This window comes from Bubalus bubalis, chromosome 11 (genome assembly GCF_019923935.1).
Source record: "Bubalus bubalis isolate 160015118507 breed Murrah chromosome 11, NDDB_SH_1, whole genome shotgun sequence".
Taxonomy (NCBI): domain Eukaryota; kingdom Metazoa; phylum Chordata; class Mammalia; order Artiodactyla; family Bovidae; genus Bubalus; species Bubalus bubalis.
In genome coordinates this window covers 71,560,085-71,586,629 of record NC_059167.1, presented here as the reverse complement: position 1 = coordinate 71,586,629, position 26,545 = coordinate 71,560,085, and the positions used below count along the sequence as shown (strand labels likewise).

General features: G+C 37.0%; 1 long non-coding RNA gene across 7 annotated transcripts in view; it reads right to left on the bottom strand.

Moving 5' to 3' along the window:
• Nucleotides 1-26,545, bottom strand: part of LOC112587870 — a 112,632-nt gene that overhangs the window by 50,773 nt on the left and 35,314 nt on the right. The window contains exon 5 of one of the 7 annotated variants that reach the window (XR_006542905.1): nucleotides 2,357-2,568. The exons of 5 other annotated variants lie outside the window; for them this stretch is intronic. This is a non-coding gene — a long non-coding RNA (uncharacterized LOC112587870). Of the gene's footprint in view, nucleotides 1-2,356; nucleotides 2,569-2,719; nucleotides 2,808-26,545 lie in introns of those variants that run through there. One more of the 7 variants, XR_006542906.2, reaches the window with a different exon arrangement.

Genomic DNA, 26,545 nt, shown 5'->3' with positions numbered 1-26,545 from the left:
ATTTAGCATACTATGTGCTAAATATGCACATAGTATGTCTAGCCCTTACACTGTACCACCACACTGTAGCATAGAGAGTATACGTTTTTAAATGAGATGGAAATGATTTGAATGCTGGCTCAGTTCCTTTCTGGCTCTCTGAATCTGTTTCTTTCTAAACTTAATATTTGGCTGGCAAGTTCTAAGTAATGCTTAAGGATTGAGCACACGCACACAAACATCATATATTCTCACACACACACACCCCTCTGTAACACATTATCTGGCACAAAGTAGTGATGGGAGTTCCACAATATTAGTCTTAGTCTTCAAGAAGACTATTTGGATCTTAATATTATTTTGAACAAAATTCTCTAAGGATGGGAATTTTGGGATTTTGGGATTTCTCCACTGGTTCGTGCTGCTGCTGCTAAGTCGCTTCAGTCGTGTCCGACTCTGTGCGACCCCATAGACGGCAGCCCACCAGGACCCCGCGTCCCTGGGATTCTCCAGGCAAGAACACTGGAGTGGGTTGCCATTTCCTTCTCCAAAGCATGAAAGTGAAAAGTGAAAGTGAAGCCACTCAGTCGTGTCCGACTCCTAGTGACCCCATGGACTGCAGCCACCAGGCTCCTCCATCCATGGGATTTTCCAGGCAAGAGTACTGGAGTGGGGTGCCATTGCCTTCTCTGGTAGTAGTTACTCAGATCAGATCAGATCAGTCGCTCAGTCGTGTCCGACTCTTTGCGACCCCATGAATCGCAGCACGCCAGGCCTCCCTGTCTATCACCAACTCCCAGAGTTCACTCAGACTCATGTCCATCAAGTCAGTGATGCCATCCAGCCATCTCATCCTCTGTTGTCCTCTTCTCCTCTTGCCCCCAATCCCTCCCAGCATTACAGTCTTTTCCAATGAGTCAACTCTTCGCAGGAGGTGGCCAAAGTACTGGAGTTTCAGCTTTAGCATCAGTCCTTCCAAAGAAATCCCAGGGCTGATCTCCTTCAGAATGGACTGGTTGGATCTCCTTGCAGTCCAAGGGACTCTCAAGAGTCTTCTCCAACACCACAGTTCCTAAGCATCAATTCTTCGGTGCTCAGCCTTCTTCACAGTCTAACTCTCACATCCATATATGACCACAGGAAAAAGCATAGCCTTGACTAGATGAACCTTTGTTCGCAAAGTAATGTCTCTGCTTTTGAATATGCTATCTAGGTTGGTCATAACTTTCAGTTCCTACCAGTGTTTAATTAATTTTATATTATAGTTATTTGTTCTATCCAATACAAAAATATGGATCATGTGAAAGAAATCATTGTATTTTGTTAAGAAAGTCAGCATTTCTCTCATTTGGAATGCACCAGGATACCCTGAATTAGAACACCTCTTAATCCAGTTACCGTGGTGTGTGAGTAAAAAGAGGGAATGGGTAAAAGAAGTGTATTTCAACATTAACTCGATGTAGGGGTTCCAAGTCAGGGTGTGATGTAGAAAGATCCTGAACCTACCTCCTCCTATAGACACACTGAATCCAGAGCTACATGTGGAAAATGTTTCTCTGGGGAAAAAACTATAAAAACCAGCTAAGAAGGTCCCACCCAGAGTTTCTCTCTGAGGACTGAGGGATTTGAAACCCACACTGGGCACCCCAGCTTTTAGGACCTGCACCTGAGAGATGAGATCCCCAAACATCCAGCTTTGAAAACCGAAGGAGCTCATAGTCACCAGACCCAAGGCTATAGGGAACTGGAGAAATGACTGTTACAGGGGCCGTGTGCTCAGGCTCTCTCCTCCAAAGCTCAGCACAGGAGCAGCCTATTGAGAGGTACCCAGACTTGTGTCAGAGGCTTATTTGCTTGATCTAATCTAGCACACACCTAGGGGCCTCCTGGGGTACCCTCTGGGGAAGGAGGCTGGCAGGCACCATTTTTGTCCTCTTTGCTCACCAGTACCACCAGAAAGGAGCTTGTGCCCGCCTCTGCTGCCCCAACTTTTGTGTCTTCCACTGGTGATACCTCTAGACCACTTGGTTCTGAAGGCCAGTGGAGACTATGCTCGTGGGTCCCACAGGAGAATAACCAACAGAGAAAGATTCTTAAGTGACGACTACCCTCAGAGCACCCCAGGAGGAAACAGACTCAGGACCCTAGTCTCTCTGTAAAAGGACTTCTAATAGCTTATCCCCATAGTGGCAGGCTTCTGATTAAACACAGGTGGGGCTTCCCTGGTGGCTCAGATGGTAAAGAGTCTGCCTGCAATGCAGGAGACCTGGGTGCAATTCCTGGGTTGGTAAGATCCCCTGGAGAAGGAAATAACAACCCACTCAAGTATTCTTGCCTGGAGAATTCCATGGTCAGAGGAGCCTGGCGGGCTGCAGTCTGTGGGGTCACAAAGGGTCCGACGTTTCTGAGCGACTTCCACTTTACTTTGGCTGACTTAATCCTTTGCAGAAATCTCCAAGTGCAGGTGATTTGTTTTGTTTTGGTTTGTTTGCATCTCCCTTCGCTGGGATCCAGAGAATGTATAGCTGATATCTCTGGAGGGTGCTTTACATGCCTCTAGGTAAGCGTGCCTTCCTGCGTCCCATGGGGCTGTAACAATTAGACAGCGAGTCTCAGCCAGCTATCAGTCCTGGGGCCCTGCACAGACAGCACACTGAAACACATCCTCAGTATTTTTGCAAAAGAGGCCTTTTGCTTGTCCAAGAGCTTTGGCTTGAGAGGAAGGCTTCTGTTTGGCGCACAGCTTGGGGCCTGCACGGGTGCACGATGGGGCCAGGGGAGCCCAGCTCTGCATGCTCTCTCAGCTGCCCTCAGGTCTTTTCCCCTCCCTGAAAAGAACTCAACAAACATACACCAACATACACAAATGTCTAATCATTGTGTTCTATATCTGGAACTAATATGTCAATTAGACATCAATAAAAAATAAATGGGTTTCCCAGGTGGTGCTAGTGGTAAAGAGCCCATCTGCCAATTCAGGAGACATAAGAGACTCAAGTTCAATCCCTGGGTTGGGAAGATCCCCAGGAGAAGGGAATGGCAACCCACCCCAGTATTCTTGCCTGCAGAATTTCACAGAGAGAGAAGCCTGGTGGGCTACAGTCCATAGGGTCACAGAGTCGGACACAACCGAAGCAACTTAGCATACACACACACACACACACACACACACACACACAAAAGAAATAAAATTTTTAAAAATGTAATTAGGTCTTACTACGACATTCTTTTTTGATCAGAATTACTTTTGTCCAGGATATTTTTTTCTTTTGTTCTTATAGCTGTCATCCCCAATCCTGGAAAGTCTGTGTAGTCTCCTCTGTCCTTTTTTCACACATGTAATACACAGCAGTCACAAGGAACTCTTGTCCCGTGTGAGGTCAGGAACTGTCCCAACTCGGAAGGCTCTGGAGTAAGGACTGAGGGGTGTGGGTATGGGCAAGACTGGAGAGAGGAACTGAGGTAGGGTCTTTCTGCTCATACTACAGATGTTGATGTAGTTGGAGAAAGTGGTCAAGTCCCTCTGAATTATTCTCTGCAATTCGTAATTCTCCATTCTTGGATATTTAATTTCTCAAACTTTTACTAGTCTCATTTACTCTATTGAGGCCATTTCTAAGTTATCTATACCTTAAATATTGGGGAAGTTATTATTTTTAGCACATCTAAGTCAACAGTGACTCTCAGAAGCTTTGATTTATTTTTAGGAGGACATATTTAGGACACAGAAAAGATTACAGTTATAACTTTTTCTAAATGAATTTGAAAACTCCAAACTGAGACTCTCTCATTGCAATTCAGTGTTCGTAAGTAAGTGTTAGTCGTTCAGTTGTGCCCAACTCTTTGCGACCCCATGGACTGCAGACCACCAGGCTCCTGTGTCTATGAGATTTTCCAGGCAAGGATACTGGAGTGGGTTGCCATTCCCTTCTCCAGGGGATCTTCCCGACCCAGGGATCAAACCCGGGTCTCCTGCACTGCAGACAGTTTCTTTACCGACTGAGCTACAAGAGGGTACAAAAAAGCAGATCTTCCCTTCTCCCCGCCTAAAAAAACTCACATATAAAAAAAATTAATTAAAAACACACAAAGTAAAGTGTCAGAAGAAAATGGTTTCCATGAGCTTTGTGTAACTACTATTTTCCACTAGGCACCATTCCTTTAATTTAGATATGAATTCAAGAACACATCATCTAAATTTTAAAAATTATATGATTTTATCTGAAATAAAAAGCAGTAAGCATCTAGCCACTATAGCACAGTAAAATTACATTTTGTAGTATTTCTCTGCCCAAATACATATATAAATTATCAATAAAATATAGAGCACCAAAAAACACAGCCAAATTAAAAAGGAAAATAACTTTGCAAAGTAAAAGCTTAAAAAATGCAAATCAACAAGAGTCTGAACTCCCAGTCTTGCTCTGCTCCAAGGTAAGAGGCAAGTGATGATGAGCATTCTAACATTCTGCGTTGTAAACAAGACTGCTTAGAGACAAGGCTTTCTGGATAAAATAGGACTGAAAAAAAGTTGCTGGACATTAGCTAGAGCTAAGGCTTTTTAACAAGGCAGGCTGGGAGTGAGAAGGTAGATACATTCTTGCAACAAGGCAGTGGTCAGAGAAGCCTAGATACCAGCCTACTGACTGAAGCTATATTATCCTCAGTGAGTGAGATAGGAGCTGCATTAGGTCATCACATAGTCTTGGACACATATGGGCTGAGGATGGAAGGCTGGGTAAATGCTATGCTAAACCATCTGCAACATAGATAAAGGGACAGAACAAAATACAAGAGAAATTTCTCTCACAAACCAAATTCCAAAACAGGAAAATACCTAACCCTGCAATAGACGTCCTGGTGCCTTGCCTCCATCTCCGTCCTCTCACTGCCTGAGTGTCCATTGGTGTGACTTTTCTTTTTTTATTTTATTTTTATTTTTTTTTTTTTAATTTAATTTTTTTTAAACTTTTTTTTTAAACTTTACATAATTGTATTAGTTTTGCCAAATATCAAAATGAATCCACCACAGGTATACATGTGTTCCCCACCCTGAACCCTCCTCCCTCCTCCCTCCCCATACCATCCCTCTGGGTCGTCCCAGTGCACCAGCCCCAAGCATCCAGTATCGTGCATCGAACCTGGACTGGCAACTCGTTTCAGACATGATATTTTACATGTTTCAATGCCATTCTCCCAAATCTTCCCACCCTCTCCCTCTCTCACAGAGTCCATAAGACTGTTCTATACATCAGTGTCTCTTTTGCTGTCTCGTACACAGGGTTATTGTTACCATCTTTCTAAATTCCATATATATGCATTAGTATACTGTATTGGTGTTTTTCTTTCTGGCTTACTTCACTCTGTATAATAGGCTCCAGTTTCATCCACCTCATTAGAACTGATTCAAATGTATTCTTTTTAATGGCTGAGTAATACTCCATTGTGTATATGTACCACCACTTTCTTATCCATTCATCTGCTGATGGACATCTAGGTTGCTTCCATGTCCTGGCTATTATAAACAGTGCTGCGATGAACATTGGGGTACACGTGTCTCTTTCCCTTCTGGTTTCCTCAGTGTGTATGCCCAGAAGTGGGATTGCTGGATCATAAGGCAGTTCTATTTCCAGTTTTTTAAGGAATCTCCACACTGTTCTCCATAGTGGCTGTACTAGTTTGCATTCCCACCAACAGTGTAAGAGGGTTCCTTTTTCTCCACACCCTCTCCAGCATTTATTGCTTGTAGACTTTTGGATCGCAGCCATTCTGACTGGTGTGAAATGGTACCTCATAGTGGTTTTGATTTGCATTTCTCTGATAATGAGTGATGTTGAGCATCTTTTCATGTGTTTGTTAGCCATCTGTATGTCTTCTTTGGAGAAATGTCTGGTGTGACTTTTCAACACTTGCATTTTTTTTCCTTTTGCCCTGCCAGCTTGCAGGATGTTAGTTCCCTGACAAGGAATCAAACTTACACCCTCAGCAGTGAAAGCATGCAGTCCTAACCACTGGACCACCAGCAAGCCCTGCATTTTATTATTTCAGTTTCTGTACTGTCTCTGAAGCCTGCTTTGCCCATTGGTCTGATAAACTAAAAGTGGTGTAAAGCTAATGCCTTCTAGGCACATCTTTACACTGACTAAAGGAAATCTGTGCATAAATGTTCTCACAATATGAGTAAGATAACACTGAGAGGTCTATTGTACACTCAATCCCAAAATTTTCCTAGTGGAAGTGACCTCTAGCTACACACAGGGGTCCTGACTTGGTGATGCCTTGTTTTATTGCCTGTTTCCTTCCCTGTCTCCCTTCTCCATTAATCTATTGTCTATTGGTGTGACTTCACTTTCCAAATAAACTAGTTGCATTCAGTTTTGTTTTGTTTTTTTCTCAAGGTCTTCTCTATGGAGAATACAAACTAAGGTGGATGCTGAGAAGATTAAGCCACAAATATTAGCTGAAGAAGCCTATATTGTCTCCAGAAGTTAATATGATGAAACAGTCTGAAAATCTTTAAAATAAATGTTTAGTGCCCACATATAAGTGAAGTATAATTTCTATTTTAAAAAGCAACAACATGAAACAAACAAATAAAAAGGCAGACATGAAGCAATCAACAAAATATGAAACAAATTCTATTAAAAATGCTGGAAAGGAGTTATGCAGCCTTCATAATCAAACACTAAATGATGTAGTAACTTGGCACTGGAAAAAATTAGTGAATTAAAAGAGACATTCACCCAGAATGCAGTATGCAAGATAACAACAAAAAGGAAGGCAGGTGGGGTAGAAGATAGGAAAGTCATGGAGGACATTTTGTGATGTGCAGTCCTAATTTCTATCATATTATAGTTTCAGAAGAAGACAACAGAGGAAATGGCACAGAGGAAATTATGGAAGAAATGAGAATTTACCAACTGTCCTAAGATCAAAAGTGGATTCAAAGTAATAAGCAGGGTAAATATAAGTATATAATTAAAAATAAAAAACTCTGGAACAGCAAAGTTAAATTGCAGAATAGACAAAATTATTTTAGAAGCTACCAGATTGAGGGCAAGAGGAGAAGTGGGGGACAGATGAGATGAATGGATGGCATCACTGACTCATTGGACATGAGTTTGACCAAGCTCCAGGAGGTGGTGAAGCACAGGGAGGCCTGGCGTGCTGCTGTTCATTGGGTTGCAAAGAATCAGATACGACTTAGTGAACAACAACAGCAAGACAGAAAGGGTCGATACCCTACAAGGGAAACGTATGTGAACTGACAGCAAACTGTTCAAACATAATAAGGACAAGTATCATATGACACTGGTTGTATGTAAATCTAAAGAAAATTACACCAATGAGCTTATTTATGAAATAGAAATAGACTCATAGACATAAAAAAAAATTTATCGTTACCAAAGATGAAAGGTCGGAAGGGATGAATTAGGAGTTTGGGAGTAAAATATATACACTATTATTTATAAAATAGATAACCCACAAGGGGCTATTGTACAGCATAGAAAACTATAATCAATACCTTTTAATAACCTATAATGGAAAAGAATTTAAAAAGAATATGTATGTGTTAATGCATATACATACATATATAGCAAAGTAACATATATATATATATATATATATATATATATCAGATCAGTCGCTCAGTCACGTCCGACTCTTTGAGACCCCATGAATCGCAGCACGCCAGGCCTCCCTGTCCATCACCAACTCCTGGAGTTCACTGAGACTTACGTCCATTGAGTCAGTGATGCCATCCAGCCATCTCATCCTCTGTTGTCCCCTTCTCCTCTTGCCCCCAATCCTCCCAGCATCAGAGTCTTTTCCAATGAGGCAACTCGCAGCATGAGGTGGCCAAAGTACTGGAGTTTCAGCTTTAGCATTATTCCTTCCAAAGAAATCCCAGGGCTGATCTCCTTCAGAATGGACTGGTTGGATCTCCTTGCAGTCCAAGGGACTCTCAAGAGTCTTCTCCAACACCACAGTTCAAAAGCATCAATTCTTCGGCGCTCAGCCTTCTTCACAGCCCAACTCTCACATCCATACATGACCACTGGAAAAACCATAGCCTTCACTAGACGAACCTTTGTTGGCAAAGTAATGTCTCTGCTTTTTAATATGCTATCTAGGTTGGTCATAACTTTCCTTCCCAGGAGTAAGCGTCTTTTAATTTCATGGCTTCAGTCACCAACTGTAGTGATTTTGGAGCCCAGAAAAATAAAGTTTGACATTGTTTCCACTGTTTCCCCATCTATTTCCCATGAAGTGATGGGACCGGATGCCATGATCTTCGTTTTCTGAATGTTGAGCTTTAAGCCAACTTTTTCACTCTCCTCTTTCACTTTCATCAAGAGGCTTTTTAGTTCCTCTTCACTTTCTGCCATCAGGGTGGTGTCATCTGCATATCTGAGGTTCTTGATATTTCTCCCGGCAATCTGATTCCAGCTTGTGTTTCTTCCAGTCCAGTGTTTCTCATGATGTACTCTGCATAGAAGTTAAATAAGCAGGGTGACAATATACAGCCTTGACGTACTCCTTTTCCTATTTGGAACCAGTCTGTTGTTCCATGTCCAGTTCTAACTGTTGCTTCCTGACCTGCGTACAAATTTCTCAAGAGGCAGATCAGGTGGTCTGGTATTCCCATCTCTTTCAGAATTTTCCACAGTTTATTGTGATCCACACAGTCAAAGGCTTTGGCATAGTCAATAAAGCAGAAATAGATGCTTTTCTGGAACTCTCTTGCTTTTTCCATGATTCAGCGGATGTTGGAAATTTGATCTCTGGTTCCTCTGCCTTTTCTAAAACCAGCTTGAACATCGGGAAGTTCACGGTTCACATATTGCTGAAGCCTGGCTTGGAGAATTTTGAGCATTACTTTACTAGCGTGTGAGATGAGTGCAATTTTGCGGTAGTTTGAGCATTCTTTGGCATTGTCTTTCTTTGGGATTGAAATGAAAACTGACCTTTTCCAGTCCTGTGGCCACTGCTGAGTTTTCCAAATTTGCTGGCATATTGAGTGCAGCACTTTCACAGCATCACCTCTCAGGATTTGAAATAGCTCAACTGGAATTCCATCACCTCCACTAGCTTTGTTTGTAGTGATGCTTTCTAAGGCCCACTTGACTTCACATTCCAGGATGTCTGGCTCTAGGTCAGTGATCACACCATTGTGATTATCTTGGTCATGAAGATCTTTTTTGTACAGTTCTTCTGTGTATTCTTGCCATCTCTTCTAAATAAATAAATGAATATATATATATATATATATATAAAACTAACACAACATTGTAAATCAACTACATTTCTATAAAAAGTAAAATGTAATAGAGATCAGATGATAATGAAAGGATATCTAAAATTCCATGGGTACTAATTATTCAATATTATAGAGGGAAAATATTGCATACAAAGATCATGAGTGTATAGCACTAGCAAGATATGATACAGAGGCATAGGCTTATAGAAAAAAATCACAAGCTTAGCAACATCAATAAATGTGTTCTCCTCAAAGCCCATTATTCCATAAGGAGACTTGAGTCAGACACTTCTTGAAGCACCATGGACAGTGTTCCAGCACAGCAGTACTGACTTCATTCTCTTAGATTATTTATTAGGAAGTTGAAGTAGAGGGCAGGGTGGCAGAGAACCCCTAGTCAACACCATACAAATGGGCACTAGCTGGCTCAGACGTGGCTTTGTCAGATGTTTCTCTCCTCTCTCTCTCTATATATATATATAAAATATATATATATATATACATACACATACATACATACATGTGCATTCATGCTAAGTTGCTTCAGTCGTGTCCAACTCTTTGTGACTCTATGGATTGCAGCCTGCTAGGCTCCTCTGTCCATGGGATTCTCCAGGAAAGAATACTGGCCTGGGTTGCCATGCCCTCCTCCAGGGGATCTTCCCAACCCAGGGATTGAATCTGTGTCTCCTGCAACTCCTGCATTTCAGGCTGATTCTTTACTGCTGAGCCACCGGGAAAGCCCACATACATACACACACATATATATTTCAGCCACACAAAGACCAAAATATTTACCATTCACAGATTCCCTACTACCACCTGAAAAGCCAAATACTCTGAAACTACTGTTCTACTGATATTCACCTAAACATATGGATGGTTTTGCTATTTTAATGTATTGATCAGCTAGCAAGAATTCTCAAAGGTAAAAATGGAAATATGAACCCAGAGAGGCAGGCAGAGAACAGAAGCCTACTTTTACTCTGGGTCTTACTAAACCTGGGTCATCTTGAGCTTTAGTTTTCAGGCCTTCAAAGGACCTGAAAGATGGTAATCAAAGCTTGTTTCAGATGAGTACATAGGTCTAAGACCATGCAAGGTATATGCTCAGTGTAAGGGATGATGGTAAATAAACTGCCTTCTTTTACCATTACCAAGTGAATACACATTATTAAAAAGTTGGAAAAGGATAGTTAAGTGCCAAGCCCTTCAGGTATGTAGATTCCACACTCAAACTGCTTTTAATTACCTTTCAAATAATAGTGAAAGCAACATGTTCTTATTTTATATAAAACAGCTAGCCCTTCCATCATAAACAATCCTGCTAACCCTCTCCTTAAAATAAAAAGAGGTCTAAAGTCCAAATTTGCTAGATTCTTTCTGGAGGATGTTTTTGCTTTTCTAATCAGTAAGAATTCTACCTTGGTATTCTGTAACTTAAAATTAAATGATGACTCTAACCATAAAAATATGCTTTATATAAAATACTAGGGAAATGAATGGTTTCCCTCTGAAAACAACCTAAAAACTATGTAAGTGACTCCTACACATCAGGAAAATGAGGGGGAGAGTCCACATCAAAGTGCATAGGAGAGGCAAAGATAAAATCTTGCTATAATTCTACCCCCAGTGCAGTGACCACTACAAGAAGGAACTCAAATCACAGAGCTTCTCCCTGAGGAGTGAAAGGTTTGAGTCCCACTTTGGACACTTCATCTTTTAAGAACTGCACTTGAGAGATGAGCCCCTAAAACATCTAGCTCTGAAAGCCAGTGGGCTTGAATCTAGAAGATTTAAAAGGTCATGGTAAATTGAGAAATCATTCTTAAAGGGCTCATACATGGATTCATCTTCCCAGGGCCCACTGCAGAGTGTTTAAAAAGCATCAAGACTGTATGTGAAAGAAGGGTATTTGCTTATCCTAAAGCACCATCCTGAGAGCCGGGCATCTAATTTAACAAAACACTAGACTGCATCTAATTTAACAAAACCAACTGTGGTCCTCTCCAGGGATGAAGGCTGGCAGGTGCCATCTTTGTACTTTCCCTCAGACGTATTGCAACTCTCTGGTACCTCCAAGAAAGGAGCTTGGATCTCATCTGGCACCCTGATATTTGTAGCTGCTACCAAGGATACGTCTAAGTCATCTTTACATTGCCTACAAAAGGTTCACTTCAAATGTGAAAACACAGGGACTGAAAGTGAAAGGATGGGAAATGATATTCCAAGAAAACGGACACCAAAGAAAGCTGAAGTAGCTATACTGATATCAGACAAGAGAGATTTTGAAACAAAGAGTTTTATAAGAGACAAAGAAGTTATAACATTATGGTAAAGAGAGCAAACAAAAAGATATAAGGTCTTAAAATATTTATGTATCCAACAAAGGAGCATCTAACTATACACAGCAAATACTAACAGACCTAAAGGGGGAAATAGACAGCAATTCAATTATAATAGGATAATACTCCATTTTTCTCAATACATAGTTCAATCACATAGATATTAGTTGAGAAAACATTGGCCTTAAACAACATATTAGACTAGAAGAACTTCACAGATATATAAAGAACATTTCATCCCAAAACAACAGTATACACATTCTTCTCAGGCAATCATGGAGCGTTGTCTAAGATAGATTATATATTAGGTCACATAAAAGTCTTAATATATTAAAGATGATTCCAATCATATCAAGTATCTTTTCCAACCACGATAGTATGAAACTAGATATCAATTACAAGAAGAAAACTGGAAAATTCACCAATTTGTAGAGCTTAAAACATACTACTGAACAATCAACAGGTCAAAGAAGAAATCAAGAGAAATTAAAAAATTTGGAAACATGGAAATACAATTCATCAAAACATGTGGAATGCAGTAAAAGTAATCGCAAGACAAACATAATAATGAATGCCTATTTAATACCTCCAGAAATAAGACAAATCTCAAATACAAAACCTAAACTGACATCTCAAGGAACTAGTAAAAAAAAAATAAGATATAAAAACCAAAGTTAATGGAAGGAAATAACAAAGATCAGAGCAGAAATAAATATAATAGAGATAAAAAAGATAAAAGAAAAGGTCAAAGACTAAGAGGTGGTTCTTTGAAAAAGTAAGTAAAGTTGACAAATCTTTAGACTCACCAAGAAAGCAGCAAAGAATCATATAAATTTAAAATTTAAAAAATGAACATTACACCTGAAACCATAGAATTAAAATAATTGTAAGAGACTAGTATGAACAATTATATACTAACAAATTGGACAACTTTGAATAAATAGACAAATTACTAGAAAAATACAATATACCCAGACCAAATGATGAATAGAAAATCTAAGCAAATTGATTACTTGTAAGGAGATTGAATTGGTAATCAGAAATCTCCCAATAACAACAAAAAGTCAAGGACATGAATCACTGGTAAATTCTATCAAATATTTACAGAAGAATCAATACTAGTCATTCTCAAACTCTTCCAAAATATAAAAGGAACAGTTCAAAATCATTTCACTAGGCCAGCATTTTCTTGATACAACAACCAGACAAGGATCACACTCACTCACACACACACACACACACACACACACACCAGATTGCAGGCCAATATCCCCAATGGAAATAGAGACAAAAATCCTCAAAATGAATATGATAAAGTATTAGAAAATCATACACTATGATCAAGTAGGATTCATTTCAGGGATTCAAAGAAAGCTCAATATTTGCAAATCAATTAATTTTATATACCTTATTAACAAAATGAAGGGTAGAAATCATATAATCTCAATAGGTGCAAATAAAGCATTGACAAAATTTAATATTCATGTACAAAAAAATTCTTAACAAAGTAAAAGCCATATATCACATGGCCACAGCTAACATCATACCCAATGATGTAAAACTGGAAGCTTTTCCCCTAAGAACAAAAACAAGATGAGGAAGCCCACTCTCACCACTTCTATTCAACATAGTATTAGAAGTCCTAGGAGGAGTAACAGGGAAGAAAAGGAAATAAAAGCCATCCAAATTGGAAAGGAAGAAATGAAACGATCAATATTTGCAAATGACATGATGTCATATATTCAAAACCCTAAAGGCTTCACTCAAAATTGTAAGAACTAATCAACAAATTCCAAAAAATTACAGGGTACAAAATCAATATATAAAATCTGTTGTATTTTTATATAGTAACAAACAGAGAATTTTAGAAAGCAATCACATTTACAGTTGCATCAAAAATAATAAAGTACATGGGAATAAATTTATCCAAGGAGATGAAAGACATATACACTGAAAACCATAACAGATTTATGAAAGAAACTGAAGAAACAAATAAATGGAAAGATAGTCTGTGTTCATGGATTGGAAGAATATTCTTAAAATGTCCATACTTCCCAAAGCAATCGATTGACTCAATGCAATCCCTATCAACATTTCAATAACACTTAACAAATATAGAACAAATAATCCTACAGTTTTTATGGAACCATAAAACAACCTGAATAATCAAGGCAATGTTGGGGTAGAATAACAAAGTTGGAAGCATCACGGTCCTTGATTTCAAACTGTATTGTGAGGCTATAGAAATCAAAACAGTATAATACTGGCATAAAAACAGACACTGAAATCAATGGAATAGAATAGAGAGCTCCAAAATAAACCCACACATATATGATCAATTAATTCATGACAAAGGAGTTAAGAATATACAATAGGTAAAGGAATGTTTATTCAATAATATTTGTTATAAGTAACAATTTTTTGTTATCAATCAGCAGTATTTGGAAAACAGGACAGCTACAAGAAAAAGACTGAAACTGAAACACTATCTTTCACCATAGAGAAAAATTAATTTAAAATGGATTTAAAACCTAAATATAAGATCTGAAACCATAAAACTCCTGGAAGAAAACAGGGTAGTAAACTCTTGACATTGGTCTTGGTGATGACTTTTTTTGGTATCTGACACCAAAGGAAAGGCAACAAAAACAAAAATAAACAAGTGGAATTACATTTAACTTAAAAGCTTCTGCACAACAAAGGAAACCATCAAGGAAAATGGTAAGACAGTCTACTGAATAGCAGAAAACATTTGCAAATTATATATCTGATAAGGGGTTAATTTCAAATCTGTATAAATAACTCATACAACTCATTAGCAAGAAATAAACCATCTAATTTTAAAATGCGTAGATTTGAATAGATATTTTCAAAAGAAGACATACAGATGGCTAATAGGTACATGAAAAGGTGCTTAGCATCACAAATGATCAGGGAAATGGGTATCAAAGCCACAGTAAGGTATCACCTCCCATCTGTTAGAATGGCCATCATCAAAAAATAGAAGAAATAACAAGTGTTTGTAAGAACCTACAGAAAAGGAAACTCTCTGCACTGTTGGTAGTTTCGACTAAAAGAAAAGATGTATAACTTGAGAGTTGCGAGTTAAGTTTTATTTGGGGCAAAATGAGGACTGCAGCCCAGGAAGCAGCATCTCAGATAGCTCTGAGAGACTGCTCCTAAGCGGCAGTGGGGGAAAGTCAATATAAGTGCTTCTCTAGATAGGAGGAGATGCAAGGATTGAGATCATAAAATCTGTTCCTAAAAACATCCAACTATCTAAAGATTCCCTGGAGCACGGAGTGCCTCCCTCCACCCTGAACTCCCTCAGGGATTGCTGAAGGTCCCAGCTATAGCAGCACGGGGCTCGATCTCCATGGAGGCGGACGGCAAATGCCTGTGTTGTTCAGTTGTTGGCAATGCTCTTGGTAAGTGCCAATTTGTAGTTGACAGTAGGAATGTAGATTGGTGTAGCTTTCATGAAAATTGTATGGAGGGTCCTCAAAAAATTAAAAATAGAACCTCCATATGATTCTGAAATTCTACTTTTGTGTATATATCTGAAGAAAATGAATATTCTAACTCAAAAATACATACATATGCCCATATTCATTGCAGAATTATTTACAATAGCAAAGATACAGAAACAACCTAAGCATCCATCAATGGATGAATGGATAAATAAATTATGGTTTATACCTACCATGGATTATTTTTCAGCCATAAGAAATAAATGTTGCTAATTGCAACAATATGGATGGAACTTCAGGGCATTATGCTAAATGAAATAGATCAGACAGAAAAACACAAACATTATCTGATTTCATTTATATCTAGAATAAAAATTAAATGAACTCTTGAAGACAGAGAATCAGATAGGTGGTTGCCAGAGGCAGGGGTTTGCGGTTTCTGAAAAGTGTGAAGGGAGTTAAAAACTGCTATCTTTTAATTACAAAATAAGGCATGGGGATTTAATGCACAACATAGTGATTAGAGCTAACAATATTTTATTGTATATTTGAAGGTTGCTAGGAGATTAGAATTTAAAAGTTCTCATAACAAGAATAAACAAATTTTATAATTTTGTATGGTGATGGATGTTAACTAGACCTATTGTAGTGGCCATTTTACAATACATAAAAATACTAAATTATTATGTTGTATATCTAAAATTAACCATATGTTAATTATAGCTCAATAAAAAGTACATATGAGAGAAATTAAAATACTGTTAACAAACAGGCCATCTTAAATAGAGATAAGATGTTTTAAGGTCCTTGTATTGTGCAGGAAATAAGTAAACCTTGACTTAATGCATTCTAAAAGATAGAAATTTGATGGTATAAATCAGTTTACTAAAATTAGAGGATTTTAAAAATGGAATGATATAATGTATTTGATCTATTCATAAAAAGGCAAGAAGGAGAAAATAAAAACAGTGGATCAAATAGAATGCACAAAATAAAAATATCAGTCATATAAAATATGTGATTACATTTAAATATTTAAAGAGCTTTATTTATTATAGTACTATAATATTTATTATAAGGATTATTTATTTTAAAAGTAAAGTCTAACAGAAATGAAAATATTAAAAAAAATATGATATTTATAGAGGTCAATCTAAAATATAAGGATACAAAATGCCTGAATATACAAAGTCTAACAGGACTGAAAAAATAAAAAGCTATATGATATTTACAGAAGGGCAATCTATACAAAATGCTTTAATATAAAAGTGTTAAAAACTAACAAACATAAAAAGTCACAAATGTAGAAAACAAACTTATGCATACCAAGGGGGAAAAAGGAGGAGGGATAAATTCTGAGATTGGGACTGACATATTCACACTACTAAATATAAGATAAATAACTAATAAGAATCTACTCTTTAGCACAGGGAGCTCTACTTGATACTCCGTAATAACCTACATGGAAAAAGAATTTATAAAAAAGTGGATACATCTATATATATAACTGATTCACTTTGCTGTACAACAGAAAAACATTATAAATCAACTATTCTCAATAAAAATTAATTTAAATAATGAAAGTGTTAAAGAGCATATAAGACACATAATTATCCAAATAAACTCCTCATAGATACGTTGTATCAGACACAAGAAACTTTAAGGTAGGAGCTGCTGCTGCTGCTAAGTCGCTTCAGTCATGTCCAACTCTTTGCGACCCCATAGACGGCAGCCACCTGGCTCCCTCCTCCCTGGGATTCTCCAGGCAGGAACACTGGTGTGGGTTGCCATTTTCTTCTCCAGTGCATGAAAGTGAAGTCGCAAAGTCGTGTCCGACTCTTTGCGACCCCATGGACTGCAGCCTACCAGGCTCCTCCGTCCATGGGATTTTCCAGGCAAGAGCTTCAGAGTGGGTTGCCATTGCCTTCTCTGACTTTAAGGCAGAGGGAAATAAAAATTCACTTTATTAAAAACGTATAAGAATTCTAAGCTTTATGAAGCAAATCATATCATGTAAAAACTGACAAAACTACAGAGAGAATCTGATTAATTCACCATCATAGTTGGATATTTTAATACATATTTCTTAGTAACTTATGGATAAAATAGGCCAAAAAAATCAGAAAGAGAATCTGAAGACACAAGCAACCTTGATTTTATAGACACATAGAAAATTATACACTAAAAATAGAAAAAGAAAAATAGAAGAAAATTATACACTACACCGGTAACAGATATTCCTTCTAAGCACACAAAACATTTATGAAAACTGATTATAAACATAGCCTTAAAGAAATCATAACAAATTTGTTTGACCATAGTGCAAGGAAATTAGAACTAATAAGAAAATGATACTAATAAAACAAAACCCACACTGTACTTTTGAAAATGAATGAGTGCCTTCCTAAATAATTCATGAGTTAGATCACAGGATTTTAAAAATATTCAGAATGGAATAGTGAAAATACTTAATATTATAATTAATGAAATACAGCCAAATTAGTACCTTTTCATAAAAGAAAAGAAGAAAGTCTCAATCAGTGAGCTAATTACGTACATTTTATATCTTAGGAAAAGAAGTGGGGGTGGGGATTAAAAGAAGGAATAATACATAGCAATAAAAAAGAGAACAAACTACTTACTATTACTTCACAACAATCTGGATGTCTCTCATAGATATAATGTTGATTAAAAGCAACCAGGTGCAAAAGGTTATGTACTGTATGATTTTATTCCATGAAGTTCAAGAGCAGACAAAATGAATCAGTAGTGATAACAATGACAGAAATTTTCTCTGAAGAGAATAACTGGAAAGGGGCACAAGGGAACTGAACTGTCTGAAATGTTCTGTCTCTTGACCTGGATGGTGGTTTCACAGATATATTCATTTGTAAAATGCATTTGACTGCATATTTTACATTTGTTCACTTCACAGTATACATGCTATACCTCAACAGAAAGGCTTAAGAAAACAATGAAAAGTAATTTCGGATTGAGACATATACACTATTGCTACTATGGACAAAATAGATAACTAATGAGAACATGCTGTATAGCACAGGGAACTCAATCCACTGTGGTGACCTGAATGGAAAGAAGTCCAAAAGGGAGGGGATATGCGTACATGGACGGAGGAGCCTGGTGGGCTGCAGTCCATGGGGTCGCTAGAGTAGGACACGACTGAGCGAGTTCACTTACACTTTTCACTTTCATGCATTGGAGAAGGAAATGGCAACCCACTCCAGTGTTCTTGCCTGGAGAATCCCAGGGATGGCGGAGCCTGGTGGGCTGCCGTCTATGGGGTCGCACAGAGTCGGACACGACTGAAGTGACTTAGCAGCAGCAGCAGCATATGTGCATGTATGGCTGATTCATTTTGCTGCACAGCAGAAACTAAAACAACATTGTGAAGCAACTATATTCCAATTTAAAAATTAATTTAAAAAATGAATCTAGAATAGAGACAGTAAAGCCACAAGTTTTCTAAATAGAAAATGAAATATACAAGCATTAAAGTAGATTGACCAAGAAAAATGAGAGAATAAAACAATTTTAAGATAAAAGAGTATACAACTTAGATGATGTATTTAAAAGAGAAAACGTGAACATTAAATATAACTTTTTAGCAATACACTTGAGAACATAGATGAAATTAATTTTTAGAAAAAGTAATGAGAAAATAGAAAATCTGAAGATTGTATAATTAGAGTTGTACTAAAAGTTCACTTTGGTCATATGCTACTGCCAAATATTAAACAAACATTCAACCAAAGCCAAGGCAAAATTCAAATAAAATTATCACAGAACAAATTTCTGGAATATAGTAGTAAATCTAAAATTTATTTGAAATATTTGTTTCTGATAGCAATTATAGTGTCAAACTTTCATAATTGGCTAAAGAACAGTAATTTGTTTTTAGGGTCAGTTGCCATGTAGCCAAGCTATTGTATAGTAGTGATACCAAATATGCTGTTTTTCCAACTGGCATATTTAAAAACATAACAAACTTCTTTATAGCTGGCTGAATATAATAGAGGAAAAAGTTTTTCATAAAATATTTTCTAGTAGTAAATTCACATGTGGAATTTAAAAATTGCATAAATTTTTTTAAAGAACTTCTTATACTTTTAGCTACTAAAATTTGTAATGAATCCATGACTATCATTTTTACAGATATTTTCTTTTACATTTTTAGACTCCATTAAAAACCCTAGAATCATCTTAAATTACATTCAAGCCAAGTTTTATTAGCAAGAATAAAATTTCTCTAGCATATTATTTTCTTCATATTATTTGTTTATTTATGTGTACACACATGGATTAAAGTTTGTGTTATATTGAAGTTTTATTTTTTATACTATTTATAGCTGATAACATTTATATTCTATTTATAATCCATTTGTTGATGGGAATTATGACAAAATAAATAACTTTCCAAGATTAGGATTAAAATATAATCCAATATCCACTGTTCCCCCTTATATTAATACTTAACTTTTTAAAAGCATAATTTGGATCAAAATAATCTTATTAAATTCATATAGTGGCTTTTTTTTTTTAAATATATGTTCAGTTCAGCCACTCTGTCATGTCCGACTCTTTGTGACCCCATGAACTGCAGCACACCAGGCCTCCCTGTCCATCACCAACTACTGGAGTTCACTCAAACTCATGTCCATCGAGTCGGTGATGCCATCCAGCCATCTCATCCTCTGTCATCCCCTTCTCCTCTTTCCCCCAATCCCTCCCAGCATAAGAGTCTTTTCCAATGAGTCAACTCTTCGCATGAGGTGGCCAAAGTACTGGAGTTTCAGCTTTAGCATCAGTCCTTCCAAAGAAATCCCAGGGCTGATCTCCTTCAGAATGGACTGGTTGGATCTCCTTGCAGTCCAAAGGACTCTCAAGAGTCTTCTCCAACACCACAGTTCCAAAGCATCAATTCTTCAGTGCTCAGCTTTCTTCACAGTCCAACTCTCACATCCATACATGACCACAGGAAAAAACCATAGCCTTCACTAGATGGGCCTCTGTTGGCAAAGTAATGTCTATGCTTTTGAATACGCTATCTAGGTTGGTCATAACTTTCCTTTCAAGGAGTAAGCATCTTTTAATTTCCTGGCTGCAATCACCATCTGCAGTGATTTTGGAGCCCCCAAAATTAAAGTCTGACACTGTTTCCACTATTTCCTCATCTGTTTGCCATGAAGTGATGGGACCAGATGCCATTATCTTCATTTTCTGAATGTTGAGCTTTAAGCCAACGTTTTCAACTCTCCTCTTTCACTTTCATCAAGAGGCTTTTGAGTTCCTCTTCACTTTCTGCCATCAGGGTGGTGTCATCTGCATATCTGAGGTTCTTGATATTTCTCCTGGCAATCTTGATTCCAGCTTGTGCTTCTTCCAGCCCAGCGTTTCTCATGATGTACTCTGCATAGAAGTTAAATAAGAAGGGTGACAATATACAGCCTTGGCATATTCCTTTTCCTATTTGGAACCAGTCTGTTTTTCCATGTCCCGTTCTAACTGTTGCTTCCTGACCTGCATATAGGTTTCTCAAGAGGCAGGTCAGGTGGTCTGGTATTCCCATCTCTTTCAGAATTTTCCACAGTTTATTGTGATCCACACAGTCAAAGGCTTGGCATAGTCAATAAAGCAGAAGTAGATGTTTTTCTGGAACTCTCTTGCCTTTTTGATGATCCAGCGGATGTTGGCAATTTGATCTCTGGTTCCTCTGCCTTTTCTAAAACCAGCTTGAACATCAGGAAGTTCACAGTTCATGTATTGCTGAAGCCTGCCTTGGAGAATTTTGAGCATTACTTTACTAGCGTGTGAGATGAGTGCAACTGTGCAGTAGTTTGAGCATTCTTTCGCATTGCCTTTCTTTGGGATTGGAATGAAAACTGACCTTTTCCAGTCTGTGGCCCCTGCTGAGTTTTCCAAATTTGCTTGCATATTGAGTGCAGCACTTTCACAGCATCATCTTTCAGGATTTGAAATAGCTCAACTAGAATTCCGTCACCTCCACTAGCTTTGTTCGTAGAGATGCTTTCTAAGGCCCACTTGACTTCACATTCCATGATGTCTGGCTCTAGGTCAGTGATCACACCATCGTCATTATCTGGGTCATGAAGATCTTTTTTGTACAGTTCTTCTGTGTATTCTTGCCACTTCTTAATATCTTCTGCTTCTCTTAGGTCCATACCATTTCTGTCCTTTATCGAGCCCATTTTTGTATGAAATATTTCCTTGGTACCTCTAATTTTCTTGGAGAGATCCCTAGTATTTCCCATTCTGTTGTTTTCCTCTATTTCTTTGCATTGATCGCTGAGGAAGGGTTTCTTATCTCTTCTTGCTATTCTTTGGAACTCTGCATTCAGATGCTTATATCTTTCCTTTTCTCCTTTGCTTTTCACTTCTCTTCTTTTCACAGCTATTTGTAAGGCCTCCTAGAAAGCCATTTTGCTTTTTTGCATTTCTTTTCCATGGGGATGGTCTTGATCCCTGTCTCCTGTACAATGTCACGAACCTCATTCCATAGTTCATCAGGCACTCTATCTATCAGATCTAGTCCCTTAAATCTATTTCTCACTTCCACTGTATAATCATAAGGGATTTGATTTAGGTCATACCTGAATGGTCTAGTGGTTTTCCCTACTTTCTTCAATTTAAGTCTGAATTTGGTAATAAGGAGTTCATGATCTGAGCCACAGTCAGCTCCTGGTCTTGTTTTTGCTGACTGTATAGAGCTTCTCCATCTTTGGCTGCAAAGAATATAATCAATCTGATTTTGGTGTTGACCATCTGGTGATGTCCATTTATAGAGTCTTCTCTTGTGTTGTTGGAAGAAGGTGTTTTCTATGATCAGTGTGTTCTCTTGGCAAAACTCTATTAGCCTTTGCCCTGCTTCATTCCATATTCCAAGGCCAAATTTGCCTGTTACCCCAAGTGTTTCTTGACTTCCTACTTTTGCATTCCAGTCCCCTATAATGAAAAGGACATCTTTTTTGGGTGTTCGTTCTAAAAGGTCTTGTAGTACTTCATAAAACCATTCAACTTCAGCTTCTTCAGCGTTACTGGTTGGGGCATAGACTTGGATTACTGTGATACTGAATGGTTTGCCTTGGAAACGAACAGAGGTCACTCTATCATTTTTGAGATTGCATCCAAGTACTGCATTCCGGACTCTTTTGTTGACCATGATGGCTACTCCATTTCTTCTGATGGATTCCTGCCCACAGTAGTAGATATAATGGTCATCTGAGTTAAATTCACCCATTCCAGTCCATTTTAATTCACTGATTCCTAGAATGTCAATGTTCACTCTTGCCATCTCCTGTTTGACCACTTCCAATTTGCCTTGATTCATGGACCTGACATTCCAGGTTCCTATGCAACATTGCTCTTTACAGCATCGGACCTTGCTTCTATCACCAGTCACATCCACAGCTGGGTATTGTTTTTGTTTTGGCACCATCCCTTCATTCTTTCTGGAGTTATTTCTCCACTGATCTCCAGTAGCATAATGGAGATGTTAGTTCTTAACTATTTGAATGTTTATATTGATGGTGAATGCTAGGATGGGTCTAAAAGTTGTTTTAACATTCATCATTAATATAAATGTTCAAATAGATATAAACATATAAGAGGAAAAAATAGCTAATATATAAGGAAGAAATATATATTTCTAGAATGCTTATCTACATGAAGATTTGTACTTTTATAGAAAATTGAATATCAACTTGTTTGTATTGAGACAGTTTTTCCTCATTAGATGCATGGAAATGATGCCTGACCACATGATCATTGATGATGCATAAATTCTAGTTTGCACATTTCCTATCAAAGTAGTATTTGTCTTCTGAGGTTTCCAGAGGTTGAGAAAGAAGCTAAATAGCGACTTTTAACCAAATATTAAGACTGAGGTCAAATTTAGCATATATGTAAATACTAGTAAAACAAAAATAAACAACAAAAAACCCTCCCAAAAAAGAAAACACTAGTCTCAGATTTTTCTAAGTCTATCTAGTAATGAAGGAACAAATAATCTTAAAGTTACACACACAATTAAGGAATACAGAAAAAGAAGAAAATGTCCACCATATTTTATGAAACTAGAACAAATGATGCAGAAAATAAAGAAGTATAAAAGATATAAGTATTGGAAAAGAAGAAAATGTATATTATTGACAAATAATTTGATTGTCAACACTCTCCCAAAGGAATCAATAGGTAATTTGTTAAAATTAAAATTTATATTAACAAATTTCTTAGATAACAAATCAATTTCATTTCTGTTTACAAAATGCAAAAATTAATTCATAAAATAGCAAGTATTTATAAAAGATAAAAAATAAAAGGATAAATATTTTTAAAATGTGCAAGCCCATTATGGAAAAAATATAAATTTTACTGTAAGAAGTTCTAAAAACAGAGATATATTATGAAATTACATCACTTAATATTGGAAAAATGTTAATTTTCCCCAAATTAATCTATGGATTCAAGTTGATCCAATAAAAGGCCAATAGGGTGTGTGTGTGGGAGAGGAGAGAGAGAATGAGTCTGGGAAATACTTGAAAACTGATCTAAAATTTATGAGGAAGAGTAGAGACAAAAATAACACATTGTTCCTGAAGATGATGACTTTTAGGGGAATTGTCTTAGCAGACATCCAACTTTATACTGTATTATTTCAATGTGGTACTTTTTCAGGGATATAACAATTAAACAGAACAAAAAATCTTGAAATAAAGTAGAGCTATGAATATTTGATTTATGGCAGAGTTGGTATTGTAGGTAAATATGAGATACATACATTTTTCAATAAATAACTTGAGAGACACTTGGCTATACAAATGAAAAGAAACTTGATTCTTATGTCATTCCATAACTAAAAATCAACTCCAGGTGAATTAAAACTTAAATTGTGAATGCAAAATTGATGAAAATTTTAGGAAACAATAAGAGAATGTTTTTCTGTCCTCAAGGTAGGGACGTATATTTTGAGCAAGATACAAGAAGTGTTCAAGGCAAGGAAAAAGTGATATTTTCAACAACATGAAAATTAAAACCTTCTAGTTCATCAAATTATACTAAAATTGAGTAAGTAGACTGGGAGGAAATACTTGTATTAATAGCACAAAACAATCAAATGATTCAGATCTAGAACTCTAGTGAATCACTAAGAAAAAAGGGAATCCAAAAAAGGCAGAAGACTTTGACAGGCACATCCCTAAAAAGGAAAGTAAAAAAGCCAACATGCTTTAAAAAGATAAACAAATTCATAAATAACTAGAATATATTGTTTCTAATGTGATTGAGGAGAAATTTCTATACACTGCTGGTGGGAGTATAAATGGGTACTAGCAATTTTATCGGAGAAGGCAGTGGCACCCCACTCCAGTACTCTTGCCTGGAGAATCCCAGGGACTGGGGAACCTGGTGGGCTACAGTCCATGGGGTCGCTGAGTTGGACACGACTGAGCGACTTCACTTTCATTTTTCACTTTCAGGCATTGGAGAAGGAAATGGTGACCCATTCCAGTAGTCTTGCCTGGGGAATCCCAGGGACGGGGGAGCCTAGTGGGCTGCCATCTATGGGGTTGCACAGAGTTGGACACGACTGAAGCGACTCAGCAGCAGCAGCAATTTTATAATAAAAAGCACTTTGGCATATATACTGGAATTGAAAACCACTCTCACCTGTGACTTAGATATTCTATTCCTAGATAAAGGAATATATAGAGAATATAGATATAGGAATATAGAGAAACTTCTGTATGTGAAGAAACATTTACATAATTCATATTCCTTTATAGTAGGAAAATAAAGCCTAGATATGACTCAAATGCTATATCATATTTATGCAATAGAATACTATACAGCAGTGAAACAAGGATGGGAAACAAGATAAATAATTCAGCAGGATAGTATTGAATGACAGTAAATCACAAAATATGACTGATAAAGATATACATTGTACAATGTGTGTTTACATTATCCTAAGTTCAAAAATACACAATAAATAATACCTTGTTTAGGTTGTAATATGTGTGGTAAAAAATCACAGAAAATGATTACATTAACCCAAAAAGAAAGGAATAGTAATTATTTCATGGTTGAGAGGATTTGGAATAGGGGTGGAACACCAAGGGACATTCAAAGGACACACAAAAGCCTTGAAAGAACATTCCATACCTAACTGCTCAAAACACAGATGCAAGAAACAATGACAAAGTTGAGTTCATAATATTAAAAGCTATGTTCATGTCAAAGTTACTATAAACAAAGACACTAAAAATAAAAATATTCGTAATATATCTTATAGGTAAAGGATTGATCTCTAATATTTTAAGAAATCTTGAAAATAGAAGAAAATAGAACTAAAAACCTTAATAGACCAATTTGCCAAAGATATAAACAAGACAATATTTTGAAAGCTACTAAAATAGTTCTTCAATATATGAAAAGATATACAAACACCCTCACAAGAGAAAGTAAATTAAAATCACAAGGAAACAATCAGATTAGCAAAAATTTCAAAGTATGAAAACACTCTTTTAGAGAAAGGCTGTGGAGAAACAGGCACTCATAATTTGCTAGTGAAAAGATCAAGTTTTCTTATAGAAGATTTGGCAATATCTACCAAAACTATTTGGGCTTCCCTCATAGCTCAGTTGGTGAGGAATCTGCCTGCAGTGCAGGAGACCCAGGTTCAATTCCTGGGTTGGGAAGATCTCCTGGAGAAGAAACTGGCAACCCACTCCAGTATTCTTGCCTGGAGAATCCCATGGAAAGGGATTCTGGCAGGCTACAGTCCATGGGTTCCCAAGAGTTGGACACAATTTAGCAACTAAACCAGCACCACTACCACCAAAACTATTTAACTTTAATCCACTAGTGTCAATTCTGGGATTCAGCCTAAAGATACATTGCTAAACACACACACACACACACACACACATAAACTTGCATGGACAAAGCTCTTTATTGAGCATTATTTGTAATTTCAAAGGACTATAAACAATGCGATTGCCTATATATAGGACAGTTGTTGAATAAACATGATTGTATTTTATTTCTTGAGAGTATTATGCAACTGTGTAAAAGAATGAGAAATACCTGTATTATTTTATAATGCTATGATAAGAAAAAACATAAAGGAAAGATATATGTAAGAAAAAAAGGTGGAATAAGAAAATATGCCTATGTCTGCTCATATATGCAAAATTGAGGGGTGAATTAAAAACTACAGATACAGATGATCTACATGAGATGGATGGAATGGGCAGATAGACATTTCTCTGAGTATATATTTTTGCATAGTTCTTATTTTTGGAATCACGTTACAAATATAACTAACAAAAATGTATATAACCTGAAAGGATAAGGGAGAAATCTCCAAAATGAAAAATAAACAGAACCAAATGGACCAAACTTAATCTCAGGTTAATAGTATAACTACAGTGAGGGGGAGTGGGGACATAAGT